This window comes from Larimichthys crocea, chromosome XI, assembly GCF_000972845.2.
Source record: "Larimichthys crocea isolate SSNF chromosome XI, L_crocea_2.0, whole genome shotgun sequence".
Taxonomy (NCBI): Eukaryota; Metazoa; Chordata; class Actinopteri; family Sciaenidae; genus Larimichthys; species Larimichthys crocea.
Window position 1 is genome coordinate 7,432,539 of NC_040021.1, and position 23,271 is coordinate 7,455,809.

General features: G+C 38.1%; 1 protein-coding gene across 3 annotated transcripts in view; it reads right to left on the minus strand.

Annotated features, from left to right (window-relative positions):
• Window positions 1-23,271, minus strand: part of scara5 (scavenger receptor class A, member 5 (putative)) — an 85,541-nt gene that overhangs the window by 46,652 nt on the left and 15,618 nt on the right.

Below are 23,271 nucleotides of genomic sequence, written 5' to 3' on the forward strand. Positions count from 1 at the left end.
ACAATTTTGGAGCTACTCAAAAACAACATTTTTGTCCTGTGAATTTCTAGTTGGTGTTACATTTCAGATATCTATGAGTAGTAATTTACCCTACATGGTTTAATAATAATAATAAAAAAAAGATCAGTCTGCTAGGATTAGATCTTTTTTTGATCTCAGGACATTTTCATGCATTTGTTTCCAGCCAACTGGACTACTGCATGTTAGTGGACTGCGCCAGAAAATAATTGAACACCTCCAGCTTGTACAAAACACTGCTGCCAGGGAAACTTATGAACCATGTTTCTCCAGGCGCCGATTACCTGAGGCCTTTAGTCTTGATTTTAAACTAGTTTTAAGGCACAAATAGGTTTTATCTCATCCTACACTGCTGCAGACTTCTTTCCCTACACTCTGGCTTGTAGCGTGACGTCTGCCAAACGGACGTCACTCTAATATCCACTATTTTTTGCTGACCAGTTACACAGGCTTTTAATTTAACCATTTTTGAACCAAGAATATTGTTTTTTTTCTTCATATTTTTCTCTTGTAATCAACTTATTGATACGTATTTATATGCTCCTAAGCATGTTCTTTGATCTGTTCTTTGTAATCATGTGAAGAAGTCTTTATTCATATTATTATTAAAACTTCAAGAATAAAGTCTTCTTGCTTTAATCATTTAACTTGTGACCCCAGGGTTGAAACCCACTACTGAAAAGTAGACTTTTGATAATACCTCGATACTTTTACATAAGTAGATTTTGAATTTCACTTGTAGTGGAGTATTTTTACATTGTAGTACTTCTAATAAAGTATCTGATTCCCAGCATTTTGTTGTTGATATTTGCAAACATACAAATCTGAAAGAAATAGTGATAAAAAGGAAAAGGGGACAACATGTTTTTACTTTAACAATCTGTGGAGAGTAACGGGACAACACGATCTGAGCTGCACATGTGTTTATTTAGCTGAAACATCACATTCGCTGACAGTTAACATATTACCGATGAACCTTTCTTGTCTTGTTTTTGGCTGTGGCAAAAAGGCCACTTCTTTTTTGCCTTCGCTCTGTTCCCGAGCGTGTCTAATGAGAAAAAGCTCCTCGGTTTCATGTTATGTTGAGAGCATGTTGCATGGTAACGGCTCGATAGCCCGGGAGATATTTTGAAACCAGATCCTCTGCGTTACGCTATGACGACATCCCTTTCTACAGGACAGCAGGGACCAATGTGTGCAACAAAAAAAAATTTAAATGGAGAAATAAGGGATTACTTTGGAAATGAGAGAAAGCAGATAATTCCCTTTGCACATGCCCTTCAGCCCTAACAGGCCGATATGACAAACTCTCTGAATGCATCTACGAGTGATAAAAGTGTGTTTCTGTGTGTGTGTTTGTGGCTTTATGTGTTAGTATCAATGCCAAGACATTTCTGAATGACCTCAGAGGAAGAAAAGTGCTGTAAAGCCACACTGCTGCAAACAAACCATCTAAATTCCTGCTCATTATGTGTGTTAGGTTTATTCCTAATGACCTGAAAAACTAAATAAGCCGAGATCTCTCCACTACATTGGGCACTTAATTGTTAAATGATGGTCTGTCAGCAGCAGCGTTTTTTTTTTTTTTTCAGAAGAACACACACACACACACACACAAACTGAAGATCAACCAGAACGTGATAGTGCGGAGTTTCTCAGCAGTACTTCTTTTTAAAAAAAGCAGATAATGACGGATGTTAACGCAATTCCCGCTCTTGGATGGAAAATAACATGGAGGAAAGCCCAACGGTAAATCAATGACGAATGTTATTAATGAGCAGCAAAGCAAAGATAATGAATACTGAAATGCTGTGTTACATGATAATCATCATTACATCAGTACCATAATATTGAAAACGGTAAAATTGTTTTGTTTTGTCTAAATGAAGACAAAATATTTTGTAGACTTCCTACTTATGGTTACACTGACACTAGTACATTACTGTCAGTCATTCACCTCCCATAGGAATGAAGCAATTCTCTGTTAATCTGATGACATGTGAAGTTGTGTAAGAGGCCTAAACGTCTGTCCCAATACCCAAATTTGTGTTCTTGAGCGCCTACTGGCATTTAAAGATGCCAATGTCCAGTAATCTTAACCAACACTTGATGGACAGATATCCTAATCCCACTTTAGACAGCATTCCTATCTTAGTGTATCCCCATAATTCATCATGATCTACTGTGCAATACAAGTCTAGTTGTGGGTGATAATGTCTGTAAGAAGACAGAGTTTACAACATCCTAAATTCAGCTTGAATATTATTATTCTTTTCCAAACAACTCCACAAGGTCTCTTATTGTGAAAAATATATTGATCTTAATAGGAATGATAGCTATAGCAATAGCTATAAACTCTCTGTGCAGCATATTAGTTTCATGCTTTGTATTGAACTATTTTTCATTTTATTTTTTGATAACAACTGAATACAGACAGGAAATTCGGGAGAGAGAGGGTATGACATGCAGCCAAGGGCTGAGGATAGGAATTGAACCCATGTCTCTGTGCTAAGGATTCAGTTTTTCTAAATAAAAAGAAATCAAATCAATGCACTCAATGCACAACACTCTGGATGGCCTTATGTGTCAAACACGATATATTTCCACATGCCTACAGTCTCAACAGTCAAGTGTGGGTAATAAAACCAACCTTAAGAAGATGATGAAGGAGAAGAAAAATGGAGGAACATCCCTACTCTACAAATCCTTCTCAATGAATGCAAAAATCCACGAAGGTCTAGTAAAAAAATAAATAAATAAATAAATAAATCTTCTTTTAAACTTGAACCCTGAAACGTCAACACTTTGGAAACACAGTTTTCCCAACAGTAATGAAATGCACATGGACACCACATTTCTGTCAGATAATCTTGTAAGGATGATTTAAAGGTTACAGATGGAGCACCGGGACAGAGCTTAGTGTTAATATAATCCAAGAATGGTTTCCAAATTTTCTGAAATTTGTCAGAGGAACCGCAGTGTGGCTTTGCTAGTTTAAGGTGCAGAATTACATTTCTTAACCACAGACTGTTTGGGGTCTGTGGGTTCTCACAGTTCGGGACAACTGTATGCTATTAGAGTGAGGACGTATAAACTTATAATCATATCTTGTTGCCAGAACACATTTGAACACATTTTCCAACATGCGTCTCACTTTGTTTCACCGCCTAAAGGAATAATCAATCAGCATTAGAAATCACTCTACACTAATTGATGTTAAACTAGAGCTCTGCAAACATGGATAGCTCTGCGTATGCAATCAACCAAACCTAAGAGGTCACTGACAGGTGACTGAAGGGAGAATAAAGGGCTTTTCTATTCATGTTGACAATCTCAAAGCAGAAATAATGGGATTTTTGGTCATTTGGGGGGCAGCGGTACAAGATGTAAAGACAACCCTGATAGGATCAGGAATGAGTACATCAGAGGGACAGCACATGTTAGAGGTTTTGGAGATAAAGTCAGAGAGAGGCCAGACTGAAGTGGTTCGGACATGTCCAGAGGTGAAATAGTGAATATATTGGTAGAAGGATGCTGAGTTTTGAACTGCCAGACAATATATTGGTAGAAGGATGCTGAGTTTTGAACTGCCAGACAGGAAGACCAAAGAGGAGGTTTATGGATGCAGTGAAAGAGGACATGAAGGTAGTTGGTGTGAGAGAAGAGGATGCAGAAGACAGGGTTAGATGGAGGCAACTGATTCGCTGTGGTGACCCCTGAGGAGAAAAGCCAAAAGGAGAAGAAGAAGAAGATATGGTTACCATGTTAGCAAGCACCTAATCATACATCCAGCAGATATGTAGCAACATTTTTCTGCAGTCGTGTTTCTGTCTACCTGATGAATGTTATGTCCAATGTTCACATTCTTTGTAGCTCTGTTTTTGGTCTCCACCAACTCCTGAGGGAAGTATTTTTCTTTAGTGGCTGAATTCTGTTTAGACAGGTGCAGTAAGTTTTTAAAGAAGAAGATTTACTTTATTAACCATTGAGGGACAATGGGGATATATATATGGCTTATAGGCATGCAATTGTGGAGCAATAGTGGAATGATCGACTGCCACGTAGCAGCACCCTGGGAGCGGTTAGGGAAATCCAGGTGGCCGCCCTTCGGTTTCCAAGCCAAGTTCCTATGGACTGAGCTACCGCCACTCCCAATGTGTAAGATTAAGTGACATGCAGCGGTGAGTTTGCAAACTGCAACCAAATGAATACTTGTAGAACAAACTACAGTGTGTGTAAAACCCACAAAAAACATAGCAGGGTCTTTCTAGAGTCAGTGTCTGGTTGGTTGGTTGGTTGGTTGGTTGGTTGGTTTGTCCATTCTGGGTTACTGTATAGTGAACTTGCTCTCTCTGTAGATATACTGTAAAAGGCTCATACTTCTCAGTGAAGTGTGAGCTCATACTAACTCATACTAAGTTAACAAAAACAACAATTCGTATTTTCAGGTTATTATCCACAAAAAAAAACATAGTTATGTATATTAGAAAGATACATCATTGATCCTGAGGAAGATTCAAATATTGCAGGATGCGGGCACTGATCCCACTACCTCTCACATGCTAAGCGACCACCTCCTTTACACCTCTTTCTGTAGGAAGGCAGCTGCGTAAAATTTTTGTTAACACTGCAATGATAGGAATTTTGATAGACTCATTAATGATAGGTTTTAATAATTTATCAAGCAGTAGCTTCACAAATGTGAGAATTTGTGACTTTTATATAATCTAATTATCTAATTATTATTATGAACTGATTATTTTTGGACTATTAATCACATAAAGCAAACTGTTTTGTATAGTTTTTATAGACTTAATGATCAATGAAAAAAAAATTGACAAACAAATCAATAATTTAAATCAGCTCTCGTTTAAAAGCCATAGAAAAATAGCTTTACACTTCTCTTTTTCCAAAGTTAAGGGTAGTTTTACTTAATAATAAAGTTTAAATGGCCAAAGTAGACATTAACTGCGTATTAATGTTCGGAGAGGCTGGCAAAGTGTCCATAGCTATAAACCAAACAGCAGGAGTTTAAAATTTACAGTTTCATCCAGAATACCTCCTGGATCTCGCTATAAAAACAAACATACATGAATTAATAAAAAAAGAAATGATATATAACCCACAGAGCTGTAAGTCATCAGCTCTTATAATGTCAGACTGCTGTTGAGTTACAGCAGGAGAGATGAGTCTTTAAAGGTGACTGTTATGAGACTTCAGGCGAGGATGGTGAGAAATCGACGGAAAGATGAGACGTATGCCTGACGAATCCATTTCAGACCTCTCACAATGTAGCTCTGTGGGATGGGAAAGTCATCGTGTGTCTTTTCCATTCCACTCGTTTTCCTTTCTGTCTTACAAACATGGCAACAATACTCAAAACAGATTAGCCCCCAAATTCACAGCTTCATGGTCTTTGAGGTCTTCTGTGGAGAAGAGGACACTTTGCACCCGTGTATTAAATGTTGGGAGAGGAGGCCAGCACAACAGCTGGGCCTCGCGGAGTAATGTGAATGGATTCTGCATTATTGGTTGAGTCCTCACATGGTCTCTGTATCAGTTTGTGGTGGATATATATTATTCACAGCACTCAACATCATTAGCATGTCACTTAGTCTTTACGTCTAGACGGTACTTTGTAATATTATTTACAGAGACCCAACAATTCCCACCATGAGCGAAAAAACGTCCTTTTAACAGGCAGTCCTCGACCAGAACCAAGCTCATAGGTGGGCAGCCATCTACTGTGACCCGCTAAGTTAAAGGGGGAGATGGGGAAAGTTATACATGTATCAGCGTGCATACATAGTGTTTACAATGTAAGGCCTATATATAATAAAGATCTGATCACTCCTGATGCTTTAAACATGACTTATGGTTGCTTATTATTTACTGTCTTATTTAATTAACTTTCTATGGTTTCTTTGGATTTTTTAAACAATCTATGTCTTGTCAGTCACTTTGGGTTGCATTTGAATTGTTTGAAAGGTGCTACATAAATAAAGTTTAATTGATTCTGCATGGTACACCTCTGCAAACATATTTTCTTGCATGGTAAAATAGCGGTGTGGCAGTGTGCCAATTATACATAGCGTGCATGCCCCTGTCAGTTCAGAACGATCCTGATTCACTAACACATGTGCGGTGGTAACAACAAAATTAGTCAGTGTTTACATTTCATAAATCTGACTGTGATTTTGTGCGTTAATTAAGAACATTTCTATGCACATATTAGTGAAGGAGGCCCGTTGTGATAATGCAATGCCTTTCCTTTGTTGGTGCATTATAGGATAAATGCGGTGAAATGCTGGGATGGCTGTGGTATAGCAGCTCGCCAATTTATCACAAGATCAGCGCTTCTGTTATCCTTCTGTAACTGTTATCCACATTGCATGTTCTGTTCATTGTGTTTGTATGAGACCCAACAGTCAAACACTGTGGATAAAAGTGTTATATAAATGCAGGCCTGTCTTTAAATTTGTCTTTTTTTTATTCAGTCAACTGAATAAAACAGCTAAAGGGTCTGATTTTTTTTTTTTTTTAAAGGGTACGGACAACAACCCTTTGTCCTGTTTCTTTGTGTGTGCGTGTGTTTTCATGTGTTGTTCATTCAAACGTAGGAAGATGGGATCTGGATGGCTGTGTATTCTTTGCACAATGGCTATTTGTATTTCTATCGGACGTTTTCTGTCTGTACTTCTTTTTCTCTCTCGCTTGCTAACGTGAACTTTAACCTGATTAATAGGATTTAAAACTTTGAACTTTGTCTTAACCACCAAATAAAGATTTCAGGTCACGGCCCACAAAAACCAGACGCACACACAAACACACGCATATAGACACACACACACCATCTCCCAGTGAGACAGACAGGCTGGCTGGACAGTGTCATGGTGAGGGCAGAGAGAAAAGACAGAAGGAGGTCTATCAAAGCTGCATTCCTCTGTGGGTAAAGCCAAAGACTACATGGTGCCTTCATTTATCTCTTTATCTGTAGCCTGTGTGTATGTGTTTGTGTTTGTGTGCGTTGTACCTTTTAAAAAGAGGATAAACTTCAGGCAGCAGTTAAAAGAGTTGAACATGAAAGCTATCCTCTCCCTGACATTTGTCTTTAAAGTAAACACAATAAATCCATGTTCATTTTAAAGCTGCTTTTGTAGCTTACGATATATATCTCTAAAATTGTCTGAAAGTTGTTATTTGAACTCTTGCTCTTTGTTTAGTTTTTTCGTCCATTTTACAATATTTTACATACTTATGACTATTTATATATAGTTATATTCTTAGTGGCAGCTGCAAGGAGAATTTCCCATGAAGGTAAAGCTAACGTATGGAACAAGTTTGTACAGCCATATGACACTAAATAAATATTTTGTTAATTTCCAATTATTTAGTTAATTCAATAACTAATCCTTCTATTTAAGTCTGGTGCAGTAATAGCAATAAGCAGTGACGTTGTTACTTATTTTACAAGATTACACGCAGCCTGATCATTATTAGGTTGTCAAATGCCGACATTTTGACTCATAAGGTACCCTTTAGCATCTGTATAAGATGCACCGAGCGTCAGGTGATGTAGTATAACCAGGAGATTTCTGTTTGTGTACACTGTGAAACCAATCATAAACGTTTACTTGTGTGTTTGCATGTGGTTTTGTTGCCTGAATCTAACCAAAGGCTTTCTGGCAGAAAGGCTTCGTACAGATACAGGGTACCTTGTGCGCCTGTATCAGCCGCAGAGGGGCGTGACAGAACATTGTTATTTGACAACCTGGACTACATCACCATCATATTTCTATGTTTTAATTATGTCTCTTTAAGTTTGTGCTTGTGTTATAATTTCCATTCATGCTATGTTTCATGAAATCCATATGCTTGAAACTCATCATGTTTCTTTGATGTTATTTTCTGCTGTTACACTATGACTCAGTTTCCTGATGGGATCTTTAAAGTTTCCTCTAATCCAGTAGGATGTAATTACATCAGAACATCATTAGTGTTAATGTGTTTGGGTCTTTGCATGTTTCATCTGCCACCTTCCTACAACATTTTAATCTTAGAAAGGTCAGGAAATAGTGTACGGCTTGTTGGTGTTTACTCTTAACCTCGTCTGTCCATCTAAATCACAGGTCCTTGCAGTTCTCTGCATTGTGGCCCTGCACCCATGGTTACTAATCTTCCTGTTTCGCCCTCTCACAGGCGTTTTAATAAAGTTACCTAAGAGGAAGTATGTGTGCATCTGTGTGTGTGAAAATCAGCTTTATTTAGCCCTAGCCATAACAAACAGACTTAGTGAAAGCCTGAAATGATTCATATCTATCAATGTGGTTGATTTGTATAGCCCAGTAAGATTCCCAATAAATCCCAAACTACAGATACTATCAACAGATGACTGGAGGTGTAAAATTAAAATTCTACATGGATTATGTCTGAGGAATATGACTTTACTATAAAAATATTACAAACTAGCTTTTAAACTTAAACTTAGAAGTATAACGTTTTTCTAACGTCTATTTTTTTCTCAAAATATTTCAACGTTTACTTACAATGACTTTATTCCTGACTTCTTTTCTCAGAATGTTAAAACTATTTTCTCACCATTTTTACACTTGCTGCCTTTTTCAATGATGAATAAAGCATTGTTTGTGCAGTTTGTGACTTTTCGCAAAACATTTACAAAAACAAGCTTTCCTCAAGCAGATTGTCAATGCCCACCCAGCACGAGCAGCACGGACAGTATCAAGCAACATAAATCGCTTTTCTTTGTGGTAGAGATTGTTGTATTTTTAGAAAAAAAGAAATCTCTCCATAACAAAACATCAGCGGCATTCTTGTATTGCGTGCATTGGCACGAGTTTTACACATATACAGTAAGTTCTACATCTCATATTTTCCTGTTGCTGTTTGTTATATTTCTTGGAGGTTAAACGTACAGTATATGTATACAATCTCACTGTAGTTGACGAGGACCTCCTGAAAAAAGACAGAACTGTTTAGAGACCACACTAAATTTGGCTGGTCAGCTTGAGCTTCTTTGTGTGTGGTAGTGCTTCCTGACATTGAAGAGAAGATGACGGGTTTGAAATGAGGTTAATCTTTTGTATTTTGTGTTGTTTCAGAGCAAAGCTTGACCTCGTAACAACTGTGGCTGCTCACAGAAGAGAATGTAAACATGATTACTCTGATATGTCCATTTATCCATCCTCTAGTGTGCTAAACTACACAAAAACCCATACAATGTACAATTCATAGTATAACCTCTGAAAACATCTCAATGGAGAAGCCTTATTGGGCATAAGATATTATTTGCTCACAAGTCTTTCATCACTGGACCTCCATGAAGGAGTTAGACACGGCCGATATTTGTGACACACTTTAGAGCCTCTACCGGCCTACACTTCCACCTCTGGTCATCCAACCCAAACACAGGAACAGTAATAGCCCAGAACAAACTGTTCTTGTATGCTGAGTCTGGAGTACCTGGAATGACCTTTCTGAACAGAGCACAGTGTTAAAACTCGATAGAAGTCAGAACAGAGGCATTTTAAAGAGGATAATCAACACTGTTATGTGTGAGACAAGTAAATTGGTCCTGACTTTTTTTGGCTCGTGACCCCTTAGAATGAACAAATATCCAGTTTTGACACCTCATTACACTTTATGGACATAGACCAGACAAGCATTGCACCATCAAGTGCCAAGGCTATGGAGTTGTTGCAATGTGAACCCTCAGCACATCCACTGCTGAACATATGAACTTCCAGAGAACGTCTTCATTGTGATAGCAGCGTAAATTCCTTGAACGTGAAATATGAGTTGACTACTGTTATAATTCATTCTGCCATCCAACTATTTTCATGTGAATTATGAAGTATCAATGAATGGAAACAGCACATACAAATAATATTCACTGTCAGTGTGGTAAACAGTTAAATAATGCTAGTGACAGTTACTAGATGGATAGCTAGCTTGGAAGAGTGGGAGGCTGCTGGAAAACCATCATACGTTTGGACTGTGAGTACATCCAGCACCAGTGAACATCGACTGTCACAGACTGAATCTAAGACTGGCTCAAACTACTACTACAAAGCTTATCTTATGTTGATTTTATCAAACATTCTGGATAAGCAATGTCAGGCTGTTATGGGAATTTTTAAAGAAAAACTCTTGAATAAGGAAGACTGGATTCAAAGTGTCAAAGTTTAAGTTGAGTTTATTATTCTTGTACAAGAAGGAGCGTTTAACAGTGCAACATACAAAAAGGGTTACAGAGAAAAGGCTCCCTGAGGAGCTCTATCAGTAGGTTCGTCTCGGACACCTCCCTACTGATACAGTTAATATCATAACGTCCTTTTTTGGTTTTCTGCTCAGTAATGAGCATTATGTTTCATATCCAAATGACACTTCCCTAACCTCTCTCTCCTGTCCTTGTACTATTTTTATAATTAGCTCTCCGTGCCAGCCTCAGTAAACGCATGCCAAATAAGGGAAGTGGACGAGCCATGCAAAAAACAGGACAGACACACTCTCTATATGAGTTAAAACATCTGCACCCCAGTATAATCCTATTTTTTATAACACAGGCCACTGTGTTGTGACACTGATCCACTTGTATGGGGGAAGATTGAAGATGCATGACGGTAGAGCAACCAACTTTTATCTATCAAGGTACTGTGAACGCTCAGGTTCAAGCAAGGTCACAAATTATTACACAATATTGATATTGTGTTAATAATACACATGAAATCATCCATTGGATGGTATTGGTAATTCATTTGCCAAAAGAGACAGAGACACAGACAAATTAAAGATAAATTTGATTAAAGGCGTTGCTATCACTGTCAGCTTTGTAACATAAACAGCATTCTTGAATTCTCAGTAAATCGTTCAGGAGATAAATATAACACAATCATCAAATACCAGGACACTGGCTGGAACAACTTGTCTGGGTAAAAAATTTGAAACGACATCAACATTCCCAGACCGTGTAATGTAACTAAAATAAAGTAAAGTAATCAGACCTTGGAGGAGGATGAAACAAATAGCAACCTGGAGAAATATTCAAACAGCTGGTTCTCAGTTAAAAATAGCCGATTTACCATATGTGTCTGCAACATCTGTGTGTGAATGCTAAATACTATTTGCAGTGGACACACACCAGCTCTCTCACATTTTGATGGCAACCATTTTTCAATATCCCTCTGATATCTAAACCACATCTGTCACACTGTTCATATGTTTGTGAGAGAAACAGAGCGGCACACGGTCACCTTCAACCAGACAGAATCTGACCAACATCCTACTTGACTTTGAGGGGATGCCAACGGCAGGAAGGAGGGAAGGAAATAAAGAAGAAAGACTCTTTTTGTGAACTGTGGACCTGAAAGTCTTCCAGCAGTGAATGAGAATGAAATTATAGCATCTGAAAATCCGAAAGAGAATAATCTTTCCTTGACTTCACATCAAAAAAGGCAGCTGTTAATTTTAAAAGGCTGAGAACAAAGATTCACATCCGGAGCTAACCTCAGTTACCCATCAACTGGACTGAAGATGAAACGTTTGTGAGATAAAGAATAAATTGGATTATTGCCATTACAATTGTAATATGTGACAAACAAAAATAAGAATAGAAAAAAATGGGCCAAAACTAGGGCTTTGGAGATATTTTAAAATACAACAAATGTCTTTTTATTTGATATTTGTTGATTTAGTTGCTAAGTTGCTTTCAGCACCCTAAACAATAAACTGAAACATTTGAATTAGACATTAAAAAGTATTTAATTATTTTAGAAGTTAGCATCAGATTAACTTCACAGCTGATTTATCAGCTTCCTGCTCCTTCCCGGCTTAGCTTCCTTATCAGCTGCTCTGTCCTGTCTGTTGATCTGAAACAGCTCGGAGGACACAGCTCTGCAATGGACCACGGCCAATAACCACAATAAAACAATCACACCATGTTCTTGAAGACTACAATACACAAACAACAACAACCCACAACAGACACACTGTTGAGCGCCAGCAATGCATCAGCAGAGAAAGAATGTACTTCGATTGTTTGTTTTTACAAATTTGGGGGTCTGATTGGAGAATCAGTGGGAGACTTGCCTTAAGTAATGTAAACTGTAATTTCCTCTGTTCAAGTTATATTTTGTTTTACTTTACAATAATGACTAAAGTGATACAAAAACATAATGCAGCTGTAAGGGTTATTAACTAAACACAGCAAACACAGTTTTTTAGTCTTGTTTAGCTTGTTTTGATTTCGTGGTCCAAAAATTTGGTTTATATTTCTGTCTTGTTGTTCATTATCTTGTTTACAGCAGCAGCAGACAGCATAAAAACTGATAATCACTGTAACTCTACTGACCAGCACCAGAATGACGAAGTACTAGCTGGGGGGTAAAGTCTGGAGGCTAAAGAGCGAGACATGGATCAGAAACTGGTGGAGACCAAAGTAGAGCTAAAAGTGTAAAGGGGTGAATGTTGGACAATTGTTGGAAAACAGGCGATCATTTGCTAACATGTAACATAACTTTGTTAGGCTGTGTTAGAAGTTCTTTTGCCCAGAATTGAAGCTACAAGTAGAGTTTCAGGAGCAGGACCACACCTCAATCGTACCACTTCAAACATTCCTATAAACTCTCCTCCTTTTTTGCCCTCATATTCTGCAACCCTCCCGCCCACCTCATTCCTTCTTCTTCTGAGGGTCTTGAAAGGGTCTATGGTTCCCGGATGCTACGACAAATTTCCTACCAAAGCTTTAACAGACCAAAGAAGTACAAGAGTTCACGCTTCACATATCTTGTTGATGGTGTGGTCCTTGCAAGTGAAATAACTATTACAAATGAATCAAACTTTAGTCATTTGAAATTTTAGATGAAAGATGTTGACTATTTAAGGATTAATATTTAGCTTTTTGTGACGCCTCGACTTCGAGATGACTAAGACAGCTAGAAGGCGCTGTTCTTCCAGAACAAACAGAGATCACGCTTTCAGAATTTGAGGTATTAGTTCTGCAGATAGTGAAATCCTCCTCAGTGAAGACACCAAGCAGGGTGAAGACAGGTTTTATGAGAAATGTGGTCTTAATTTTGAACTACCACATACAGTCTAACAATCATCTTGAATAGGATATGTTTGGTTTGCGGCTAGCATAAGCACATTTCTATCTGTCTGAACTATTTTGTTGTGTTTCAGTGTTACCATTGTTACACAAGCCACATGTCTGGCGCGGGGTCATGAACCTATGCTCACACCGTCTAATCTAACCTCATCATACATAACTGTCATCATGGGTTAATGCCTGGTCATCGCCCTGTTCTGCAGCTGTGGCTACATACGCGTCACTGGTAAACCACAGAATTACACAAGAGGTAAAGTTTCTAAACAACGCTGTTGATATTTTGTTTATGAAGACTGGCTGAAATGTTTAAGCTGGAAATTCAACATGACAGATGTTGGAGGAAGACAGAAGTGTAATATTAGTTAATACAGTATGGAGGGTTAAACAACAATGTCTCTACACTTCTGCAGTCGTATTGAAGTGTCTCTCTGGGGGGAGGCTTTGTGTGTGCGGACTTCAGCCAGCTGTAACTCAGCTGCAGGAATGTCCAAATGAAGTGACAGCGGTGGCGGCGGTGGGGTTTGTTTGATTTCTAAGCGTGGACCCCGTCTGATGTGGCAGACTTCAAAGCGAGGCTCTTGCTTTGAGAAGATGAATGAATTAATAGGGGTGTTGGATAGAATACCTGTTTTCTGCCTCCTGCTGAGGTCCCTGTGTGTTACCTGGAGTGATGTTTGGGGGTTTCAATGAACGGATCAACTAACCAATATTATCCAGTACTAAATCCGACTAAAGAATGACTACGGCACAGGAATTCTCATTTCATAGGTTCTTAAATGTTTTGTTTTATTACTATTAATAAAACAGAGATCTAACAATATAAACATTTTTTTTACTTGCCTTGATTCCCTATTGAGGAACATAATTCTTTGTAATTTTAAGGTAAATCATAGTTTTACCTTTCCATATCTTTACATGTCTGTGTAACAGTGTTTCTCTGTAGAACTATAGTATCATCACTAATGGTGTAGAAGTGTAAATCTTAAAGGTTTCAATTAATTTAAAGGTTGATTTATGTCAGTAATCTTATTAAACAATATCAGGTTAAACTTTTAGTAAAGATAAGCTGAACAACACAACTTATTTCTCATTTATAAGAAAAAAAACTGTGACATGAAGAAAGGTGACTTATATTTTCACTTATCTTCTTCTACAACATGTTGATGCACTGACTTTCCTACTCAGAGAAGCAATAGGTTGTGCAATACATGCACCAAAGCTGAGGAGTTTTTATCACCTTACTCAAGCAGTTTACAGAAACAATAAAGTACACATAACTGTAACATGTATGCAAACAAAGCAGTAAAAATTTTTTCATTTGATGTCCCACTTCAGCCATGAAATCTAACATGCTGTTGCCTTCAGAGTCAACAGTCACATAATGGAGAAACACGATATTATACAGACACCTTTACAGGCAAAATCCAACTTTAGAGGGAAATAAAAGAAATGTGTACAGTGTAATGAGTAGCAGTGACCAAAAAGAAAAAAACAAGCATTTTCTTCACATTTTAAAGATACTCTGTGGAGTTTTTGACCACTTGTGGCCCCACGGAGCAATATTTTTAATGAGTGGGTCTCCGTTTACACACGAGCAGGCAGGTGACGCAGTTCTGCAAATGTTTTAAGACTATTCCTCGATCTAAAAGTACTTGAAGTGAAGATTGGAAGCTTGCACACAGAGATGTAAACAATAGAGGAAGAAGGAGAAATGCATTCAACGGTTTGTCAGGCTTCAAGGATACTCCGAGGAGACAGTGAATAAACTTTGTTTAGAAGAAAACTCAGCAGGACGTCTTCAAAGCTGGCAGTAATATTTCATATTCACAGTTTAATCTGCACACTGCAGCATTTAACTGCATCCAGAATAGTGGACTATCAACACATCGTATATTCATATTTCTCAGGAAAGCCCTGGACATCTTTCAAACCTTGATCACTACTTCTTCTAAGAAATCTACATGTTGTGGTTTATTTTAAAGACATTGCTTTGTAACACATTTCCATTATTTGTTTAATTCTTCTGGCACAAGTTGTCATCCCATCAAACACAGTTGGAAACTAACAAACTCCCAGCACCGAGACGCCAGCTCTCATCACTTTGCACTGTACAGTATTGTTTCTTTGGGCTTCACTGAGCTCCAGCTCCACAATTAGCTAAATGAAACTCCCCTGCAGTGTGCGAGTAACAGACTTGTGCACAGCCTGGCCCGGAGCCTTTGGAATCTGTTGTTGCTTAATTAGTCTGCTAGTAAAACAGAAAAAAGACCTTTAGAAGACTAATTTAGGCGCCTGCCATTGTGCTCTTGAAATCCCTCAAGCTTTAACCCTCCCTCGCCTGTGGATTTTATAAAAAGCAAATCACTGTAGCTGTTTATGGAGGGCTGCATCAGTGAGACCTGCTGCTTTTATTTGTGTAGGAGTTATTTACACACTGCAGTGTTCCACTTTATTGCAACTCATGACCTTATCTGACTTGAAGCTAAACTGAATGTGTGCATTCACTCATTGTTTTTAAAGCAAAAAGGTGTCAGCTGGATTTGATAAGGTGTTGGACTCTTTCTTAGAATAGTTTTTATTATTCTATTAAAGGAGAGCAATGAACAAATGAAAACTTCCTATTCAAAGAGAACTTCCTATTAAAGTTCTCTTTCCTATTAAAGTGATCCATTTAGTGCATTTACCTACAAGAAACACAACAGAAGTATCATATATTGTCAGTCATGACATTGTGCCTCCACACTTTGATGGTGATGACAAGAAGAGCATGGATGTCAGTATCTTTACTAAAGTGATTGGTGATGGTATCATCTTCCTGAATAGATGCGTGAATACATACATCAATAAAACAGCATATTGTCAATGTATCCCTACGTCCCTTCAGTTCACACCCTGGTGGTGCTTGTTAGCATGTTAATTATTAATAATTAACACTTAACATGAAGTAGAGGCGAGGCTAAAGTCATCCGCTGACCTGATGATGGCGCTAGATGAAAAGACAGAGGATCACCAGAGTTACTGCAATTCATCCTGAGAGGGGCACAAAGGCCTGTACCAAATTTTGGTATTTTCTCTCATACTGTCAGAAATGTCAAACAGAAAAGAATTATAATGCACCAGTTAGTTAACCACACAACCACGATGACTAATTCTGCACTGAGTGAAAAGTATCAAGACAACACAAAAATTCTTTGCAGCTCTGAGGAAACACAAAGAGACTCAGTGAGACGGACAGACATAGAGGGAGGATGAGGTCTGGTCCAATTAGTCCTGACATGTCTTTGGCTCCCTGAATGAGGCTGTACACTGACTTTTGGGACTTCTCTTGTTGAAGAATGAAGGTTTGACTTTTCTCTCTATGTTCCTGTGTGTGTGTGTGTTCCTCTTATGATCGACTCCAACTGGGAATGCTGGACCTTCTCCAAACTCCTTTCTATAGAAAATACCACGACCACAGTGCAGAATCTCATAATAAAAAGGCTTTATGTCTAAGTTAATTTAGGGGGCCTGAGACTGTGTGCACATGTGACATAAATGTCTCTATATGTGAGTGTGTGTATGTATGGGGTTTGCAGCTATGAATGTCTCTGAATACATGCGAGTATGCGTGTGTAGTATACATATGTATGCACAGATGAATAACTGTGTGCTCTTGTGTGTGTGTATAAAATGTTTCAGTATGTGCACTGTATGCATGTGTGTTTGTGTTTGTGTTCATTGTTCTGTGTGTGTGTGTGTGTGTGTGTGTGTGTGTGTGTGTGTGTGTGTGTGTGTGTGTGTGTGTGCCTTTTTTGGCACGTGCTCTGGGTTTGTGATGGAGGATTTACTTTTCTGCAAGCGAAGTGTGTTTGGGAAAGGAATTTCTCATCCGAGTCAAACATAAACAGACCCAGATCAAAAACACCTCATCTTCAGCAGCAGCAGCAGCAGCAAAAAAAAAAAATACTGATTGTTTTCACAGGGTGTGGTTTAAGACCTTTAAAGTTTTTTCTTTAAAGTTGTTAGGAGTGGCACCCTGTGGTGTCAGTTTTACCCTCTGAAAGTTTTTCTACAGCCAAACTTAGCCCAACACATATGGTTCACATTCAAAGCTTTTTTATCTTGTATCACGTTCAGAAAAAGTGTGTGCTTTCTTAAATAACCTCAGAGGAGGTTAAGTAATCTAAAGGGAGTGGTTTTGGTAAAATTAGTCATTGTTTTTCTAATGGTCAGGTATGTCGCTGTCCTTCATCTCACCAGTGTCCCACAGACCTAACATTGAAGGTTTTTTTATATAAGAGCAAAAAAATCCAGGGCTGACCCAACACACAACAGGATTATCTTTAATCTGACATAAATAAAAGTGAGATTTTCAATGTTGCTGTCTGCTTTTTATCTAAAAAAAAATCCCCTCATACTTTGCAGCAGAATCACCATAATTCATTTTGGTTTGGGCTGAGTTGGGACACCGTCAAACCTGTGAAGCTAATGTTCTTCAGAAGGCTCAGACTCTTGCTGCCAGCTAAACTGCGGTCATGCTATGGCATCTCTGATTGCTCGTTCTGCTTAACAAGCTAACCTACCTAAGCCAGAGTCAACATCATAGTGGTTTATATTTGTGTTCATATCATAAAAAAGTGCTCATTTATTTGTGTTTTAGCTCACTATCCAAAGAAAGCGTTTAAAAACCCTGGGTTTCTTTTGATTCTTTGACTGAAGTTCAATTGAATCAATCAGAAGACAGTACGTCTTACACATATAAATACTTTTGGTTCTTCTGCCACCACTATGCATGTATGTGCACAGCTAGGTAGTGATTGATCAACTGTAGTGATTACAAATCAGAAATACATAATTCGGAGTGACCACACTCTGAGCCCTTCAGAACGGCTTTTCAGAAACCCGTGGCTGACGTCACGGATACAACGTCCATGTTTCAAACTGGTCCAGAGATCTTCATTCCTGACGCCATGACTTTGAGTCTCGATAGAACACCGCCTACAGCGGTTGCTACAGTAACAAGATGTAAGTGCCGGTGTCAGATTGGTGAACTATAAATAATTTGCTTTAATTAGTGCCAAAATAGAAGGAAAGGGGAAAAACTGAAAAATAATTATGATTACAAATGACCAGTTACTACAAGAGACCAAAATAACCCCAAGCTGTTTCAGCACCACATGGCCGAAAGCCCATTTCTGCCTGGCAATAACATGCCTGGTACCTATCACTGAAAGACAAACTCAAGCTCAAAGATTTCATGGCTTAAAAGAAGAATAACAAACCCACCATCATGTTTTCCAGCAATTAAATGGCTGAGGAAAAAGGAGCATAACCATGCCAAACCTGTGAGCTGCATGTTTGCTCCGACTGGAAAACATGACTCAGTTGCACCTACAGTATAAGTTGAAGAGAGACGTGTAGGCTGTGTTTTAAGATCTGCGGCATGTGGGGGGATAATTATACTGTAAACACAACTTGCACATGTACTCAATCATACCTGAAAAATACCACAGGTGTCTGTAAAAACTAGGCTTTCTGTATAAATGGGACAACAGGTGGATGTAAATCACTAAACTAATTTTACTCACAGGAATAGTTGTTCCATATTTTGCATGATGACAGGCGGTAATAGACCAATAGATCTCCATCCAGCTCATAAATTCAGATATAAAATGTATAAAATTCAACTTTAACCTCCCAGATAGTTATTAGTCCAAGCTCTGTCTGCAAGGCCATATGTGGGCCAATCTCTGACAATTAGATGTGTTTGTTGGGTGTTTTACACAGCCTGTTATTCTGAGAACTGGCTCCAGATGTAGCACAAGGTATTTGTAGCAATGTCTACATCCCAACCCTCCAGAAAAAACGAGTGATCTTCAGGAGATCTATGTCAAAGACCTGTTCTCAGTATAAATGCTCAGAAATATTAGGAAATAATCCAGTGTGGTTCTTTTAGTATGTATGAATCAACAAGAAAACCATGAGACAAAACAAATCGGAACTGCTTGTAAGAGGACAAGTTTTATGTTTTGGTAACTGTATGTAGATCACTTCAGCCTCCAGCTTATGTTACATGTGTTTTAAATCTGAGACTATGTACACACATACTTTACCAGTGATGATTTTATTACAATTCAGCTGCAGCTAGATCTAAAAATAATGTGTGGACATAAAGTGACGAGAGATCAGGGAAATGTTCACAATCTGGCAATAATTTTATGCAGATACATAAAATGTTGGACATTAAGTGTATTTTTTGGCCACTTGAGGGCAGCAGAAACAAGCTGCAAACACAACACTGACATATTTGCATATTTTAAGTTGATAATGGTGAACTTATTGAAAAACCTATTGACACATTCAGCCGAGCTGGAGTTATGTTTCTAACAATAAGTCTAATATTCACTCTCTTTCTCTCTTATGTTGGTCTCCGCCAACATCTGAGAGGAATATATCTGTCTCTTTAGCTGCTAAATGCTGCTTGATTATATGTTCACAGCTACTACATAACTAGGAAGTGGAGAGTTTTTCTGCTAAAATTAGGCTGATAAAAGGAAAAGATGATCATGATGATATTAAAACCTTCCATGATTGAGATAATGTACTCTGGACCCTCAGAATACTCTGCTATATAAAACATGTCTTTAATTTTAATCTTGAATCTGCTGAAACACTTGAATTAATCTTACTTTGAATCTTTGCTTACTTTAGTGTAAGCAGACTTTGCCAGCTGCCTCACAAGGTTAACTTTAGGGCACATGACTAACGACTGATGCACTGCACAATTTAATCAGTGTAATGAAATGATTGTTACTGAATTTGTTGTGACACGCATCGCCTTGTGTGAATACAGCAATTACACATGTATTACTTCATCTATCTATTGGTTATATTTAAAAAAGTCAGCTATTCTTTCTCCTGTGTATGCAGTAATGTTTTATAGTGTGTTATCCGCAAACTAAGCTAACGTAATACTTTGGATGTGCTCTGAGAAAAACATCTGAAAGAGCTTAAGAACTTTCTACAAAGGAGTTTAGACTTCATTCTGCCGCTTATTTTTTGGCATTAATGATAATGGAGTGAAAACAGAAAAGCGGCAGCTTTCGAGAAAAACTCATCTGGTTTGTTTTTTCGAAAAGCTGAGAAAAGTTCAAATCTTATCAAAATATCACGTCATCTGGACCAATCAAACGCAACCCTTGAAAGAGCTGGATACAGCATCATGGGTGTGTCGTTAAATTTGATATTCAAAGCTTGGACTACACTTTTATTTCATTTTTTTTATTTCTATGTGTTGTTATACGGCCTGTTTTTTTTAAATTTACTTGTTCTTGGTGCTGCTGTCTGTCTTGACCAGGACTCCCTTGAAAAAGATGTGGTTCCCTGCAAGACAGCCAGATACTATGGGATGAAAAATGTCAACAACAAAATCAGCTTCCCATTTTATCGTAGCACTTGAGACGTCACAAGTTTCAGTCTTAGCTATTATCTTCGAGCATGAACAATGAAGAAAATCAGTATCATATAATGATGCCGTCAATGGAAAATGGTTCAAAGTAATCAAGATATGTAGTATATAAGCAAAACATTCAAAATGTGTTCCTTAATACAAATATTTTTGATTTCAATCTGCACCTTACATGAATTTCAGTGTTATGTCGGACATACGGAATGGAGACGAATAAAAAAAACTGTGTTCAACAAAATTCATTTTATGAAAAATAAAATATGAAGGATTAATTCAACCTTCATTTAAAAATAAAGACAATACTACTGTTAGTTAATAGAAAGTAAGTGCAAGTCAAAGCAAATTACAAGTAGATGATGGAGGACTTAGGATCAAGTTTCTAAAATGTCCAAAAAAGGTACAAGTGCATTGATTTAAGGAGGTGTTGTATCCTATTCCAGGAATCCATTGGACTAAAGTTAAAAGCAGGTTTTTCCAAGTTCAGTCCAATCAGCAGAGTAAGTCTGATAAAGCCCATTTGAGTGATGAATCCAATTCTGAGGTAATTTTCCAGTTAGGGCTTTATAGATAAAAAAGAAACCAAGGTATTATGTCTCTCTTGAAGAGAAGACCACCTGATACTATCATATAAAATACAATGATGTATATCAGAGTTGTCACTGGTAATTTCAAGGCAGAGTGATTGACAGAGTCCAGATGTTTGTTCCTATAAATCACATCACCGTATCCCAAGACTGAAATGCTAACCATCACTTTTCCTAGAAAATGTAAGAAATATGATTTTATACCTGTAAAAATAGACAATCTTTTGGCTGCGTCTGTACACAAGACATTTTATGTGAGATTTTCATCAATCCAGATGCTGCCTCTCTCAATCATAACTCCATTTATAGTTGAAAAGATTGCTATTGTCTATTGCTCTGGAAAATAGCATGAACTCTGTTTTATCAGAGCGTTTAGAACAAATCTCAGCGGTTACTGATAAAAACTTGACAGTAGCTTTTAGCAGATTATCGTCTCTCTGATAAGTAGTTCCTGAACCAATTACACACATTAATACCAAATCCAATATTATGTAGCATCTGCATAAGGAGACAATGGCCTTCAGTATCAAAGCTTTAGATAGACGAACAAGAAGTGCAGCTGAGTTCTTGACAAACAATCATTTACAACCACAGAAACGGCAGTAACAGTACTGGGCCTGCTCTAAAACCAGACTGAAATGGGGTCAAGATGGAAGCTCTGGACACAAAAAACTTAAATTGATCATTTAGTAAAGATTCCAGGATCTTTGCCAGGCAACTCTTGGAGAAGACTCAACATTTTTCAAATAAATTGCTGCAATAAATTTTGCAAAAACTTCTCAAACAGCATAGTGAATGCATCATCCAGAGACATATGGACTTATCAAAGATGGTTAAACCTCTCCACCATGACCGAAACACACTACAATAAACCCTATGACCCCGATTTATGCAAATGTATTCTGATGCAATCTGAGACAATCAATCATGCTTGCTTTGATTTCCACAGGAAAAAGAAAACATAAATGCTTTCTAGTCCAACTCAACTATGTAGTACTTCAAACCAAATGAAGGAAAAGCCAGTCGTCGATATCTTAAAACTTAAATGAGCTAACAAGAAAAACGATGCATAGAAACATACTGTCTGTTGTTGTATCTGCAACAGGAATAAATAACGGCTCAATCAGACCTGAGCATGTAAATTACAGGCTCAACCTAAGCTTCAGACTCAGGTCAGGGGAGAAATCCTGCCATTAAAACTGTTCAGGCAGTCACTCAGGCACAAAGAGTTTCTGGGAAGTAAAGTCAAAAGTTACATCATGCCACCATTTAGGCTGGCCAACATGCACAAGTTGTCTAGTGCAGCTTTAATGCAGAGAAGGCAAAGTAATGGTCCTCCTCTTGAACTGTGTCAGCCAAAACAAGTGACTACAAAGACAAAAGTCTTTCCAGCAGGCGCCTCTGAGATGATAAAAGTCTGGGTTCTGGCTCAAGGACATTCAGCAGGCTTAAGCACTGACTATCATGGGAATTGAACATGTGATCTTTCAATTGGCCAGTCTCTCCTCTGAGTTCTCTCCTATCTGCACTGAGATATGCTTGTAGAAATAATGAACTGATAATACACTCCTGGTCTTAACCTCATGATGATTGGAGCAGGATCCATCTGGATCTTTCATCTTCTGTCATTTTTGGGTTTTATTTGTCTCTGTTTCTGTTTATCACCCAACCCCCTCTTCACCCCGTCCAAAACTTAAGATTTAGGATCAGATGCGCTGACTAAATTGTACATATCATGCTATGGATGCAGATGTTTTCAGCCAAAGATGAGGCTCAGTCATTCTGCTAGAAATGATATATGGACGTGTTTGAATGCACGGGAGACGCTGGCCGAGCCGTGAAGTTGGGAGAAAGCCAAAGAAGCAACGCAAGAGCTGGAAAAAAACAAAAAAAAGTCAGAGTCAAGTGAGAATTCAAACAGAAAGCAAATGTGGATAACACAGGGTTGAATATGTGTTCACATCGGAAAACTGGCAGCTGAAAATGTTTGTGCGCGCACTCTCATCACATTAATGTGTGTGTCTGTGTGTGTGGCAAAGGGGCCTCCCGTGCAGTTACACTGGAGCCACTTAGCTTTTGGATGGCCGGCATTTAATTTA